This window comes from Ranitomeya variabilis, chromosome 8, assembly GCF_051348905.1.
Source record: "Ranitomeya variabilis isolate aRanVar5 chromosome 8, aRanVar5.hap1, whole genome shotgun sequence".
In the NCBI taxonomy this organism is placed as follows: Eukaryota; Metazoa; Chordata; class Amphibia; order Anura; family Dendrobatidae; genus Ranitomeya; species Ranitomeya variabilis.
The window spans coordinates 190,503,924-190,520,689 of record NC_135239.1 but is presented as its reverse complement, the minus strand read 5'-3'; the positions used below and the strand labels follow the sequence as shown (position 1 = coordinate 190,520,689).

General features: G+C 41.8%; 1 protein-coding gene across 2 annotated transcripts in view; it reads left to right on the top strand.

The window, feature by feature from the left end:
* The first annotated feature begins 12,679 nt into the window (after positions 1 to 12,679).
* Positions 12,680 to 16,766, top strand: part of FAM3D (FAM3 metabolism regulating signaling molecule D) — a 96,433-nt gene continuing 92,346 nt past the window's right edge. The window contains exons 1-2 of one of the 2 annotated variants that reach the window (XM_077278664.1): positions 12,680 to 12,840; positions 12,944 to 13,054. The gene's annotated coding sequence lies outside the window, so the exon portion shown is untranslated. Of the gene's footprint in view, positions 12,841 to 12,886; positions 13,055 to 16,766 lie in introns of those variants that run through there. The other variant, XM_077278663.1, reaches the window with a different exon arrangement.

Here is a 16,766-nt window from a genome sequence, read left to right as displayed (position 1 = left end):
TTTAAGCTGCAGCTCCTTTTTATGTTTAATGCTTTTAGTTGAGGGACCATGAAGAATGGGCGACTTCTTTGTCCTAGGCTGGAGGAATGCCATCTGCCAAACAAGCAGGTGCACACGTGGCACACACCTGGAGCAAACATTACTCTGCGCATCACTGACCTCCAATATGGAAATGCCTAGAGTCCAGGCTGGGTTCTGGGAAGGCTGTGGTCACACTGGGCAGTTCTGGTGCAGGATTTTCATCAATTGTATTTTATGGTCAAAATCAGGATTGGATTGAAAAACTGGAAGAGTACATCATTTTCCTTTTTCTAGACTTGTTGTGAAATTTGCCCAAAAAAATAGGATTGTATTTTAAAATGGGAACAAAACTGAATTGTGTGGACTGAACATAAGGTTTCATTTCCATGGCATCATCCCCCTGACAATAATTATTATTCCTAAAATCAATTTAGCCCCTGAGATGTCTTCAAAAGGTATAAGTTTGATTTTTATTTTTTTTTTCCTACCACAAAAAACAGAGCAAATTATAATTGAAGGTGTGACCAACGAAAAGGTGACTAGTCCAGGAGGAAGGTCGATGTTTGCTTCTCCCCGCCTGCTCTTCTAGATTGTAAGGTCTCTCTCTGTGTGTGTGTGTATTGCCTTGCGCTGGCGTGTACTCCGGAGAACAGAGAATGAACTTCAAAACAATATTGCGGCCAGCATGCAGCCAGCGGGTAAGGAAAGGGTGAATCAAACACCCGAAAACCCCGCCCATATGACCCAAAACTGGTCCCGCCAAATTCAGGTGACAGGTTCCCTTTAAACCACTCTGTTATCATTTTGGCAATATGCTTTGCGTCATTGTCAATTTCCGCCCAAGCTTTAACTTCCTGGGTGATGTCTTGAGAAGTTGCTCAGTATTGCCACATAATATTCTTTTCTCATGATGCCATCTATTTTGTGAAGTGTGCCAGTCCCTCCTGTAGCAAAAAAACCCCACAACATGATGCTGCCACCCCAGTGTTTCACAGTGGGGATTGTGTTCTTAGGCTTCCAAGCTCTTTCCTCCATACATAATGATGGTTATTATGCCCCAAAAGTTCAATTTTAGTTATTTCAGACCACAGGACATGTCTCCAAAAATGAAGGTCTTTGTTCCTGTGTGCATTTGAAAACATTAATCTGGCTTTTTTATGTTTCTTTTGGAGTAATGGCTTCTTCCTGGCAGAGTGACCTTTCAGTCAGGTTGATACAGTACTCATTTCACTGTGGATATTGGCACATTCTTACCAGCTTCCACCATCATCTTCGCAAGGTTTTTTGCTTCTGTCGTTGGGTTGATATGCACATGTTGGACCAAAGCATGTTCATCTCTGGGACACAGAACCCCTCTCCTTCCTGAGCTGTATGATGGCTGGACATTCCCATCTTGTTTGTACTTGTGTATAATTGTTTGTACAGATGAATGAGGCATCTTCAGGTATCTTGAAATTGTACCCAAGGATGAGCCAGACTTGTACAAGTCCACGATTCTCTTCCCGATATCTTGGCTGATTTCTTTATACTTTCCCATGAATCTACACAAAGAAGCTGTGTGTTTCAGGTGTGCATTAAAATACATCCACAGGTGTGTCTCTAATGAACTAAGAGGTTTTTTGTCAACATATCAGAAGCTTCCAAACACATGACATTATCATATGGGCAGCCCAGAATTGTTTAAAGGCATAGTAATCTTAGTGTATGTAAACTTTTGACTATACAGTAAGTAATAAAAATGCCTTAAAACATTCATTCGTCTGGCATTTGGCAAATATTAATATTTATGGTAATCCTAATTGACTTAACGGGAAAGGTTTATTTTGAATTCGTCAGATATTGAGAAAAACATGCAGATGTGTCTTTTTATATAGTGTATGGAAACTTCTGGTTTCAACTGTATTTTGTAGGCTTCGGGTTGGCAGGAAGTAAACTGTCCAGAGAGCTTATTACACCGCGTAGTGGCCATATTCAAGTACTGCACCTCAGCTCTCGTTACTATTGACCTTTCCGCTCTACTTGACCCCAAGGATGAATTAGTGTTTTCTTTCTAAAGGTGTGTGTAAATAAAAAAAAAAAATAAAATTATATATATATATATATATATATATATATATCCCATGTTAAAGGGACGGTCTTTGAAGGGGTTGTGGAAAATAATAAATGTTCGTGACGCCACCTGTGGTATTCGGTCAGGGATTACCAACGCTGCTTAAAGGGGTCCTCTGGGGTGATGTCATGGCAGCCAGATGGTATAACTTACCACAGGTGAAGTAGGTTCCCAGGGCTCCCGGTCCAGGACTTTGCAGCGTCTTCAGTTGCGGTTCTCCTGCACGGCGTTCGCACTTGCGACTCTCACTTCAGGCTCTGCCCACAATGGCACACCCCTTTTTTCCTGTGCTCCTCACGGCGCTCTTTCTAGCGGCTGTTGGCGGTTATTTTGAAAACAAAGTGCGCGCACCATGTGATGCAGTGATGGCGATGTTTTAAAAGATCATCAAAGTCTCTGGCACACAACTAAAGTCTCTCCATTAAGCACAGTCTGGCACACAAGACCCGTTTTCTGGGTCGGTCTATCCTGTTCATGACGCCAAAATGGAACTCCCGCCAGAGCAGTGGGGTACTTGGTACTGGGTCCGGTACTTAAAGAGACGTGTCACAGCAGCAGCGACCCAGTCCATGGCCCTGGGCGTCCATTTTAAAGGGACGGTCTTTAAAGGAGTTGTGGAAAATAATAAATGTTTGTGACGCCACCTGTACTATTCGGTCAGGGATGACCAACGCTGCTTAAAGGGTTCCTCTGGGGTGATGTTATGGCAGCCAGATGGTATAACTACCCACAGGTGAAGTAGGTCCCCAGGTCTCCCGGTGAATAGATGGAAGATGGTGAGTGGTGCAGTAAAGAACAAAGGAAGCAGTTGTGCAGTCTCTTTACTAGTGTTGAGCGATACCTTCCGATACTTGAAAGTATCGGTATCGGATAGTATCGGCCGATACCTGAAAAATATCGGATATCGCCGATACCGATACCCGATACCAATACAAGTCAATGGGACACAAGTATCGGAAGCTATCCTGGATGGTTCCCAGGGTCTGAAGGAGAGGAAACTCTCCTTCAGACCCTGGGATCCATATTCATGTAAAAAATAAAGAATTAAAATAAAAAATATGGATATACTCACCTGTCCGGCGGCCCCTGGACCTTACCGATTGTAACCGGCAGCCTCCGTTCCTAAGAATGAGGAGTTTAGGACCCTCGATGACGTCGCGGCTTGTGATTGGTCGCGTGCCGCTCATGTGACCGCTCACGCGACCAATCACAAGCCGCGACTTCATCGCAGGTCCTAAACTCCTCATTCTTAGGAATGGAGGCTGCCGGTTACAATCGGTAAGGTCCAGGGGCCGCCGGACAGGTGAGTATATCCATATTTTTTATTTTAATTCTTTATTTTTTACATGAATATGGATCCCAGGGCCTGAAGGAGAGTCTCCTCTCCTCCAGACCCTGGGAACCATACACTGGGAACTTCCGATTTCCGATACCACAAAAATATTGGAACTCGGTATCGGAATTCCGATACCGCAAGTATCGGTCGATACCCGATACTTGCGGTATCGGAATGCTCAACACTACTCTTTACCTAATTTACTGATGGTAGCAGGCAGCTACAGTCCAGGGCACCAGATCACAGGTACAGGCAGGGTCCGACCGGCTTGGAAGTGAGTCCAGAGTCCAGCTTTACCAGGTGGAGTTAAAAGCCTTCCTTCTAGCGCTGTGTTGTTGTAGTCCCTTACTGCCTATGGCATCTTGGCAAGGTCCTCTCAGTTATCTGTCCTTTAGTGAAGTGGGGTAAAAACCCGTATGACAGGTAACTCGAGCCTTTTTACAGGGTCTCTATCATGACCCGGGCTCTGTGTCACTGTGTCTCCTGGGAATTAGGGTGGACAGGTTATGTGTAGTCTAGCTGTCGTACCGGTTTCTGCTGTGCCTTCTAAAGTATGACACAACCTCGGGTTCCGGTTACCGGTATCTGCGCTCTATCAGGGAGGTAGCCCAGTCTCATCTATTCTCCTTTGTTGTCACTCTCCTGTGCTTCACTCTCTGACACGTTAGCTAAAGGCTGTTCTTCCTTCTGTATCTCACTATCCAGGGGCTACAGCACTTTAGGCTGTACGGCCCCTCACCCATCCTTCTGCCTCTGACTGCTCAAGTCTGCTGTCCGGCACTAACTGTCTAATTCTTCCCAACTGCCTAGCAACTAACTCCTCCTTCCGACCAGAGAGCAGCTCCCCTGAAGTCAGGTGTAGAGCTCCACCTTCTGGCCTGGAGTCAGAATGGTATTGTATGTGCTCGTTACCTGTCAAAAATAATTTTCCATCGCTTCCAAGCCTGACATTACTCTCCCCGTGAGGAAAGCAATGCCACTGTGACAACCAGGACCCTGGGGCATCACACTAATTAGATCCTTGATCCCACCCCAAACGTCAACCTCCATCCTCATTTTGGTTGCATAAGGCGTACAGGTGCTGGCATTCTCCTAGGGAGCTGCTGTTCTGCTTCTCTACTTTGCAGCTTTAATTCCCACAAAGCAGAAAATATTTGCAACATGTAAATCAGGGCTGCATACCTGCGTGTTAACGAATCTCTGGCATCTGATCTACGGCTAATACCCGGCTGGTCTACAAAAGGCCATGCTTCACTTACTGCTTCAGACTGTAGGAAAGATAGCGGCCTATCAAAAAAACAAAATGTTATCTGGCTCTCAATGTGAATGCTTGCTTCATGTTACGGTGCCTTTCATGAGCAAACAAAACCACGCAAATTATAATACGCGTATCTGGCAAACTATTTCTCCGATGATTACTACAGTTTATTTTGGCTTCTGTCGAGCATTTTTCCAAGTAGTTAATGCGTAATCCATGGTAAATTCCTCTTATGAAAATGTAACTACATATTTTCACTAAGAAATAAACTATTTCAAATCCAAATCTCCCTGTATAGACATGGAGTTAAACAATCAGATTCTGATTGACAGCAGCCACCACTAGGGGGAGCTTGGTAGCTAATTGCATACTGATTTATGCTTCCCCCTAGTTTATGGAGGAATCTGTAGTGAGCTCCCTCTGGGGGCAGCTGCATACTACTGCCACCCATTGGGATAAATAACTTTTATTCGTCAATGCCCAACCTTTAATTAGTCTTACAACAAAAGCTGAATCATAAGTCAAGCCAGACCACCATCTGCAGATAACTGTTTTCTAGACACTTACTCTTGAGAAGTGCAGAGCAGGGTCGGAACGAGATGCCCTAGGTGCAGCTTTAGAAGCGGTTATACAGGCTCTCCTAAAGGGGAATCTGTCAGCAAGATTTCTCTACTTTACTCTCTCCCCCCCCCCCCCCCCCCCACAAAGTATTTACACTATGTTCCAAATTATTATGCAAATTACATTTTTCTCGGATTTTCCTAAATGGTCGGTCCAAATGACAGTCAGTCTAATAAAAGTCATCACCCGTTAGATTATACATCAAATTTTTTTTAATAAACCTCCCAATGATAACAGTATAATCTCCAAAATGAATAAAAACTCAAAATGCACTGTTCCAAATTATTAGGCACAGTAGAATTTCTAAACATTTGATTTGTTTTAAAGAACTGAAAATGCTCATTTGTGGAATTTGCAGCATTAGGAGGTCACATTCACTGAACAAAAAAGCTATTTAACTCCAAAACATCCTAACAGGCCAAGTTACATGTTAACATAGGACCCTTCTTTAATATCACCTTCACAATTCTTTCATCCATTGAACTTGTGAGTTTATGGAGAGTTTCTGCTTGTATTTCTTTGCATGAAGTCAGAATCGCCTCCCAGAGCTGCTGTTTTGATGTGAACTGCCTCCCACCCTCATAGATCTTTTGTTTGATGATACTCCAAAGGTTCTCTATAGGGTTGATGTCAGGGGAAGATGGTGGCCACACCATGAGTTTATCTCCTTTTATGCCCATAGCAGCCAATGACTCAGAGGTATTCTTTGCAGCATGAGATGGTGCATTGTCAGCATGAAGTTGATTTTGTTCCTGAAGGCATGTTTCTGCTTTTTAGTCCATGGAAGAAAGTTGTCTGTCAGAAACTCTATTTACTTTGCTGAGGTCATTTTCACACCTTCAGGAACCTTGAAGGGCCCTACCAGCTGGTTCCCCATGATTCCAGCCCAAAACATGACTCCTCCACCTCCTTGCTGACGTCGCAGACTTGTTGGGACATTGTGGCCATCCAGCAACCATCCACTACTCCATCCATCTGGACCATCCAGAGTTGCTCGACACTCATCAGTAAACAAGACTGTTTGAAAATTAGTCTTCATGTATATCTGAGCCCACTGCAACCATTTCTGCTTGTGAACACTGTTTAGGAGTGGCCGAATAGTAGGTTTATGCACCACAGCAAGCCTTTGTAGGATCCTACACCTTGAGGTTCGAGGGACTCCAGACACACCAGCAGCTTCAAATAACTGTTTGCTGCTTTGTAATGGTATTTTGGCAGCTGCTCTCTTAATCCAATGAATTTGTCTGGCAGAAACCTTCCTCATTATGCCTTTATTTGCATGAACTCTGTCTGTGCTCTTTTTCAGTCACAAATCTCATCAGAGTATGATGATCACTCTTAAGTTTTCATGAAATATCTAATTTTTTCATACCTTGTCCAAGGCATTGCACTATTTAACGCTTTTCAGCAGCAGAGAGATCCTTTTTATTTCCCATATTGCTTGAAACCTGTGACCTGCATAATAATGTGGAACATCATTTTTGAGTAGTTTTCCTTTAATTAGAATCACCTGGAAAACTAATTATCACATGTGTTTCAGATTGATTTCAGTGATTCATTGAGCCCTGAGACACAATACCATCCACGAGTTTATTTGAAAAACAAAACAATTAAATCTTTATAACACTTAAATCCAATTTGCATAATAATTTGGAACACCGTGTATATGCACAAGTTGCTTTTTTGAATACTTGTCCAGCGATACCTTTTACATGGCCAGTCTGTTCCTCAGCATTTGAATTGTCATGGAAATTGGGCTGAAGAGTTCTAGTAGATCTGAAGCCTCTGTCACTCCAGCTCTGTTCCCCACCCACCACTGCCACCTCCTTCTTCAAAAAATACTCTATACAGTTTAACTTCAGGCAAAGAAGCCATAAGTAAGCCTGCAGCAGGTGGCGCTGTGTGGGGAATAGAGCTGGAGTGCCACAGGCTTTAGATCTACAACAGCTCTTCAACCTCATTTGCATATTAATTCAAACTCTGATTTCTCCGTAACTGAAAAATGGACTGGCCATATGAAGGTTATAGCTGGACTTGTCTTTGAAAAAGCTACATGGACATGTAAATAGTTTGGGGTGTGAAATCCTGCTGACAGATTCATTTTAAAGAGACTGGCTGAAATATAAAATATTTTTCTTAATTCTTCATATGATAAAAGTATGTAAATTTCTTGTCTCTCAAAGAGAAAGCTGTCATTTGCCACATATTACAGGTATACCCTAGAAGTTAATGTACTTGCTTTGCAGACTGCATCAAAGGCATTTTATTCAGTCAAACATCTTTGTCTTGATGTATCGGGGGCTTTTTTTTATCTAATAAAAAATTGGTCCAAAAATTATTCCTTTTTAGTTTGTTAGTGTTCTGCACAGAACAGCTTGCCTGATCACAAATGACTGTCAGTGTCTCCATCAGAGGTAACCTCATCCTGCTGTGTATGAGACAAGTGATGTACCATATATTCCAGTGCTGTCCGCTTCCTTTCAACTAGAGGAAAAGGAAGCCATTTTCTTTAATACAATTCTATGATATAATAAGAAATGCTATATAGGTACATGTACAAAACGCCAGCATCTGCAACAGCGGGCTTTAATGGTATGGTGTGCACAGATGTAAAATTTAACAATGTCCAAAAAAAATAAAAAAAAAAATCTTGCAATGTTTACACATTGCAGTCTTGATTTTGAGTAATTTTCTTTTGTATTTTTAAAAAAAATATTCACCCATTAATAAAAGGGATTATACAAAAACTGTGTATGTGTCAGTAGTAATATTTATTCTGCTGCATTGCTGCTGCTTTCTAGTGCACTAAGAATAACGGAGCACTGATGTGTTATTGTAAATTAAATGCAGCAGAACAGATGCCAGCTCTACCGGATCGCTGACCAATCACACAACCTGTTAGGAAAGGTGCAAGTAGCAGTGCCGATTTCCATCTCCCTCTGTATTAGGCCACATCCAGGCCCAACCTTGGCTCAATAAGCAGTAGAAGTATAAATTCCTAAGGACAAGCCACCAAAATGCCTGTAATGATCCTTCAAGGCAGTACAAGGACAAAGGCCCCCACCTATACACAGTAACAAGCTGTTGGATGAACAGTTGTGCAGCCTGACCGCTCTCTCCTAACTCCCCATACACAGGAACGCCATGCACAGAGTGGCAGAGCCCTCCTGTGTTCTCGGAGACGCTTTTATACTCCTTTGATGGTGGTTTATCTCCAAGGAGAACAAAAGAATTGGCCATTAAAATTGAACAAGTTAGTTCCTTCTCTCCCATGACATAATCTGTTGGAGAATAGTCAGGAGACCCCCTATACTTGTCATACTGTTGGCCAATCCTGCCGCTATCGGATGTTTCAGTCACCTTGTAGTCTAAAGTGTATAAGCGAAATTTTAGGTGACCTCAGCTGAGAAGACTCTCATCGGTGTTACAAAAAAATCATCCAGGGTGATATTTAAGGGGTTGTCTACTTAATGCCTAAGGCTACTTTCACACTAGCGTTTTTTGCAATACATCGCAATGCGTCGTTTTGGCGAAAAAACGCATCCTGCAAAAGTGCTTGCAGGATGCGTTTTTTCCCCATTGACTAACATTACCGACGCATTTGCGACGCATTGCCACACGTCGCACCCGTCGTGCGACGGTTGTGCCGTGTTGTGGTGGACCGTCGGCTGCAAAAAACGTTAGATGTAACATTTTTTGCTGCTGACGGACCGCCATTTCCGACCGCGCATGCGCGGCCGGAACTCCGCCCCCACCTCCCCGCACCTCACAATGGGGCAGCGGATGCGTGGAAAAACAGCATCCGCTGCACCCGTTGTGTGGCGCTAACAACGCTAGCGTCGGTACGTCGGCCCGACGCTCTGCGACGGGCCGAGTGCGACGCTAGTGTGAAAGAGGCCTTATTGAGACCTTACTGATTTTTCTCATGTTGGACAGTCTGATTTTACACCACTGTTTGGTCCGTCTGTCAGATTTCACCATCAGTGATTTTTTTTAACATGTAAAAAATTTGCATTGTTAGAGGAAATCTGTCACTAGGTTTTTGCTACCCCATCTGAGAGTAGCATAATGTAGATGCGAACTCCCCGATTCCGGCGCTGTATCACTTACTGGGCTGCTTGCTGCAGTTTTGATTAAAATCCCTGTTTTATCTGCTGCAGATTTACCAGATATTTACCCCACCCACACCGCTGGCAGCTTTCTGCCTATGAACAGTGTACATAGAAATCTGCCAATCAGTGGTGGGGGAGGGGTTATATAGAGTTCAACATTCTAAGAACTAGTAGATCTGCAATAGATAAAACAGTGATTTTATGAAAATGCCCTATATTATGCTCCTCTCAGATTAAAGGAATCGGTAACCAAAATGTTGCTACTTAATCAAGGACAGCACGCGGATTGTATACTGATGTCAGCCATGTCCTGGCTGTGATTTTTCACAGAGCTAACACTAGAAAAGACAGAGAAAAGACTCAGAAGGATCTAGATAAGTTTAAACAATGGGCAGTGACTAATAGAATGGTATTTAACAGGGAGAAATGCAAGATTCTACATCTGGGAAAGAAAAAAATTATATCTACAGAATGGGAGGAATAAAACTAAGCAACAGCACGTCTGAAAAATACTTGGGTATACTAATAGATCACAGACTGCACATGAGTCAACAGTGTGGTGCAGCAGCTAAAAAGGCAAATACAGTTCTAGGATGTAGGAAGAGAAGCACAGGGTCTAGATAATGCGAAGTAATTATCCCCCTCTACTCCTCCTTGGTCAGGCCTCATCTGGAATACTGTGTCCAGTTCTGGGCACCACATTTTAAAAAAGACATTGAAAAATTGGAGCAAGTTCAGAGAAGAGCGACCAGGATGATGAGTGGACTGCAAAGTGTGTCCTACGAGGAACGGTTAAAGGATCTGGGAATGTTTAGCTTGCAAAAAAGAAGACTAAGGGGAGGCTTAATAGCTGTCTACAAATATCTGAAGGGCTGTCACAGTGTAGAGGGATCATTCTCATTTGCACATGGAAACATGAGAAGCAATGGAATGAAACTGAAAGGGAGAAGATACAGACTAGATGTTAGAAAAAACTTTTTGACAGTGAGGGTGATCAACGAGTGGAACAGGCTGCCACGAGAGGTGGTGAGTTCTCCTTCAATGGAAGTCTTCAAACAGGCTGAGCAGACATCTGTCTGAAATGGTTTAGAAAAACCTCCATTGAGCAGGAGGTTGTATCCTGGAGGTCCCTTCTAACTCTAACATTCTATGATTCTATGAGAACCATAGACTTCTATGGGTGATTTTGATCTGATAAAAATGGACATCTTCATGCTTTTCAACAAAAAACACAGACCTATAAATTGCACCATAGACTATAATAAGTACATGTTCTATCCGTGAAAACCACAGAGCACCCATGAGAAAAACTGATATCTGAATGAGACAAATGTATTGGGAACATGATTGGGTGACTTATATTACTTTGTACAGCCTTCTTCACAGACAGCGCTGTGCTCCTGTTCTCAAAGTGGAGCTGAAGGAGGAGCGTGCGATCAGACCTGTCCATTAGCCTCTGGCATGTGAGAAAGTAATATATAAATTGAAGGAGGTTGATGGGCAGATAGGGTCATGTGCCTTTTCAATGTACAAGTAAGCCCTGTACAAATTTCCCACGGCGCTCGCGCTGATGTCATATAGGTCAAGTGAGTTCATTGGCTGTGAACTCGCAGGACCTGTCTGATGGCATCGGGGGCAGGAGAACTTTCTCAGGCTCGTGGTGCCCTCAGACAATGAATAGTTCACAGAGACAACTGAGCACACTCTGCTTATTGTCTCTGCTGGATGACAGGCTGTATGGTCACATCATGCAACCGTGCAGCCTGCCATCTAGATGTAGCAGAGCTGGACCTGTCATGGGACAAATGGATTATCATCTTCTCTGTGGAAAGGTGAGGAATATTGCTGTTTGTTTTATTTAACTATTTTGCAGACGACAATGGCGTTGGTGGAATGGGCGAGGTCGTAAGTATGGTTTAGTTAAGATTTATTAAAGGAGTCTGTGTCATTCTTTCAATTAAAGGACATAATTCTGGTTATCTGTGTTTGGACTTTATTCTTGGTATCTGTGTTTTTATACAGTATGACTATAGGGTTAGTAATGGGGGCATCTTATTGACGCTAATTGATTGCTTACCTTGTGGCTTGATGTCACCTGACAATATAAACGTGACATCAACCATCACCCCATTTGCCACCAATACAGGGCAAGTGGGAAGAGCAAGGCTAAGTGCCAAAATTGGCACATCTTAGAGATGCACATTTTCTGGGGTGGCTGAGAGCTGATGTTTTAAGCCTGGGGGCAGTATCCATGGCCCCTCCCTAGGCTATTAATATCAGCCCACAGCTGTCTGCATATCCATTGCTGGTTATTAATTATAAGGGACACCACGTCATTTTTTGGGGGTCCCCCATTTTAATAGCCAGTAAAGGCTAAGTATACAGCTGTGAGCTGATATTAATAGCCTGGAAAGCTCCATGGGTATTACCCCCTTCCCAGACTATAAACATCTGCCCCCAGTCATCGGTTTTCCCTCTGCTGGTTAAGAAAATTATGCAGGAGCCCACACCATATTTTGATCAGAAAAATAATCTTTTATTAAATACATTTACATTAAGCTACACACACTGTAGTAACTAGCTAACTGTCACTTCATCAGTGGACAAAACCATGGATACCTAAGGTCCTGCAGTGCCTGCACATGAGGAAAGAGACATAGCCAATCAGAAAAAACTATACTACATTGCTAGTATTATTATTACCCCTACTAGATGTTGGGATAGGATCTTGGAGATGGTTTTAGTGCATTCCTCTTGAAATACTTGTCTGCTTTATCCTCTGCCAGAATACTCGTTGTGAACCTAAATCTCAGCGTATTTTCGCATAGAGTTTTCTATGTGGATGTTGGAGAGGAATCTGCTCCACTTAAAAGAAAAAAAAAACTATTTGAATGCGTTTCCTATGGATTTTAATGGTAATACATACAGCAGGGGTTTTTTTCTGAAGAGGATGCAAAAATTGCGGCAAGGAAAAATAAAAGGAGAGACATTACTTGTCCATTGTCGAATCCCCGCCAAACTTGACAACTAAAGTTTAAAAAAAAAGTTTCAATAAAAAAAAAACTTACAACAAAAAAAGATTAAAGATAAAAAAAAAACTGGTAACAAAAAAGTTTGAAAATCAATGTTAAAAAAAAAAAATCGGACTTAAAAATGACATTGGAAAATTATATCTCATGTGGATCATTTTTTGGCTACCATGATTATTTTTTTTTTTGCAGCTCTAGAGGATGGAGAATATTTCTAAGCTACATAGAAGTTTTTTAAAGCCGTGTCTGACTCCTAATCTTCTAGACGGCTGTGACCCTGTGTACGGGGGTCAGGTGTCTGCGCAGGGAGGGCACCGACGTACTACATTTCACCAATCTGGGCGTGTCACCAGGTAGATGACCCAACTTTAAGAATAGTTTCACGCTGCACGAATTTCCAGTTTATCAGACTCAATCTCCTCCCTTCACGAGGTGTAATGTGCTTCCTTCACTCAGCTTGTCAAACAGGAATCGTTCTTCAGAAATCAGCAGCTCTGCCAAGAGTCACACTTGGACGAATATTGACTTGTTCCGATCAGTCACGGAGCCGAACTTGCCACCTTACAAGTAAGTTCCTACATTCATACTCAATACATTGTCATGGAAAACGTCTTTGCCTATCGGTAAAAAAAAAAACAAAACAGTCCAAAACTAGTTCTTTACAAAGTCATCAGACTCGTCTTGGTGACTTCAACGCAGGTTAAAGTCACTAAAGATGGCAGTGAATGAGTTAAATGTGAACAATTTGGGAATAGTTTCATTACTTTATTCAATTGATTTTTTTTCACACAGCCTTCACTAAATAGATCATAAAGTTTTTTTTATTTGCTCTATGTCATTTATTGTTATATGATCGCGGGCAATGACTGTCGAACTTTGCTCCTGTTATATGCTGTCTGTAAGAATTCAAAAGTTTTCTTATATATGGGCAGATCTTGCCATTCGAATTGTAACATTCGGGCTTTATAGTAAAAGTATTGACCTTAGTAAAAAAAAAAAACTCCACATTTTTTTAAATGATTGAGTGCCCATAGATGTACGGAGGCAGCAGACCTTGTAGATCTTTACTTGGACCCTCCGAATTTACGGTAAACTGAACGGGCAAGGGTTTTGCAGACAAAGAAACAAAATATACATTATGGAGTTTTATTTAATTTTTTTTTTCACATCTATCCTTGACCTAAATCGACTGAGATTAAAATGTGACACATTTTTTATGAAAATCACTCTGCTCTCGTAAAACATTTTGGAATGACTTAAAACCAGAAATGTGAACGTACTTTGACTTTCTCCAATTTTTAGCTTTAACCTTATTACATTTTTTTTCAGCCATTATAAGCCATACACCCTTAGCTTTGGAAGATCACAAATTTAACGCATTTGTGTCAAAAGTTGCCACTTTGACACCTAATTAATGGTGCAAATGGATGATAAATTCTCTCCATTGACTTCTCATCTTATAGTAGATATAAGTCCATCGAGTTCAACCTATAACCGAACATAGTGATCCAGAGAAAGGCAAAGACCCCATGGAGAAGATGCTAATTGCCCCATATTAGGGGAAAAATTCCTTCCCGACTCTACATACAGCAAACAGACTATTCCCCTTGATCAACCCCCCCATCACAGAATTTAGTAGCCATAACCAGTAATAGATTTTTATTTTTTTTTTTAAAAGGCATCCAGGCCATACTTGTGCTTTTGTAGTGATTCAACTGTTTCAACATCATGTGGCAGAGAGTTAAATAATCTCCCTGCTCTTACAATAAAGAATCCATAGGCTCACTTCTCTTACAGTACAGAATCCATAGTTTCACTGCTTACTGTAAAGAATCCATAGTTTCATTGCTCTTACAGTAAAGAACCCATAGTTTCACTGCTCTTACAGTAAGGAATCCATAGGATCACTGCTCATACAGTAAAGAATCCATAGGCTCACTGCTCTTACAGTAAAGAATCCATAGGCTCACTGCTCTTACAGTACAGAATCCATAGTTTCACTGCTTACAGTAAAGAATCCATAGTTTCACTGCTCTTACCATAAGGAATCCATAGGATCACTGCTCATACAGTAAAGAATCCATAGGCTCACTGCACTTACAGTAAAGAATCCATAGGCTCACTGCTCTTACAGTAAAGAATCCATAGGCTCACTGCTTTTACAGTAAACAATCCTTAGGCTCACTGCTCTTACAGTAAAGAATCCATAGCATCACTGCTCTTACAGTAAAGAATCCATAGTTTCGCTGCTCTTACAGTAAGGAATCCATAGGATCACTGCTCATGCAGTAAAGAATCCATAGGCTCACTGCACTTACAGTAAAGAATCCATAGGCTCACTGCTCTTACAGTAAAGAATCCTTAGGCTCACTGCTCTTACAGTAAACAATCCTTAGGCTCACTGCTCTTACAGTAAAGAATCCATAGGATCACTGCTCTTACAGTAAAGAATCCATAGGATCACTGCTCTTACAGTAAAGAATCCATAGGATCACTGGTCATACAGTAAAGAATCCATAGTTTCACTGCTCATACAGTAAAGAATCCATAGGATCACTGCTCATACAGTAAAGAATCACCTTCTGTGATTATGATGAAACCTTTACTCTAGACGAGAAGGATTCCCCCTTGTTGTCATTGCAAGCCTAGGTGTGAAAAGACCATTAGAAACATCTCTATACTGTCCCCTTATACACTTGTACATACACTTGTACATTGTAATAAGATTGCCCCTAGTTCGTGTTCTGGAACTGAATTACCCAAGTTTGATAACGTGTCTTATTACTGCAGACCATCCATTCCCTTAATAACCTTGGTCACTCTTCTCTGCACCCGCTCTAGTCCAGCTATGTCCATCTTATACATTGTAGCCCAACATTGTGCCCAGTATCTAAGTGCGGCTGCACTAGTGACTTGTATGAAGACAAAACTATGTTCTCGTCATGAGCATCTGTGCCTAATCTCACCGTCATCACTATACACAACGGTGCTGTAGAGGTAAAAGCAGCTTGTACTGAACCCCTCCGGCACTTCTTCATCGCTGTCATTAAGGACATTTTTGTCCTGTTTTTGACCTACCTTTACCTCTGAAACATTGCTGAATATAGTGATAGAGATGAGTCCAATGAGAAGAATTTATCATCCATTTGCAAAACTTTTTTTAGAAAGCCAAAAAAGTGGCAAATTTTGGTATTTGCAATTTGATTTACACAAATCGCCAAAAAGATCTGCCTCCATTTTACACAAGATTGCATCAGCCAGAGAAAGATTGCATGGCCTCAGGCGCAACCAGGCGGCGGCGTCCTTCTCAACAATGCGTTGTACCTATCACATCATCATATGGTGTAGCACAGCCATTATGTAGTATAGCACAGTCTGCTTAAAAGCCGAGGCAGGGAATTCAGCAGCTATTTTGGGGTGAATTTGTTTAGAGAGAGGATAGCACAGCTTAATGATAGAAATAAGCGAAAAACTCTGAATATAATGTACAGAACCCGTGTATGACCGCAGAGCTGTGAAGAATGGTTACCGTCTATTTAACCACAGTCATATGTGTAGAGGTCACATTGACTTTACTATGGCTACGTTAGCATTAAAGAACTGGTTGGATACAGTCCTAGGAGACCTCAGAGTGTTAAATGTCACAAGTCATTTTTGAAAATTATCTCTCCTCCTATTAGGCAAAATGGATATTTTTGCCTTGGTTTAAGTGATGTGCTGCTTTTTTGAGACACATCAAAGGATAGTATCGATGAGATGTGCCTGAACCAGAATGTTGATGATGTCCACAGTGATCTACTGAGCTTCAGTCTTCATCTTCTTTGTTTTGGAAACAAACTGTCTATCAATGGAGTTTTTAAGACCCAAACAAAATCTCAGAACAAAATAAAAGGGGACATGTGACCTATATTAAAGGGATATTCTTAGGTATCTTTCATTAATAGAATAGGGAATAATTTCCCAATAACTGGGGCACCAACCTCTAGGACCTACACATATCCCGAGAATCAGACCTATGTGAATGGAGCAGTGGTTGATCATGTGCATGGTTGCCTCACTCTTATGGGGGTGCTGAAGACCAGCCGAGTGCAGCCCTGTCATCCCTGGTGATTAGGAATAAATTGAGCTGAAGTGCACATGATCAATAACTACTTCGTTCACGCAAGGATCTTCAAAACTCTGGTTCTCAGGATTGGTGAAGGCCCCAGCAGATGGACTCCTAGCGTTCGGGAAGTTATCCCCTATTCTATGGAAAAAAGGAAAACTTCCAAACTTGAGA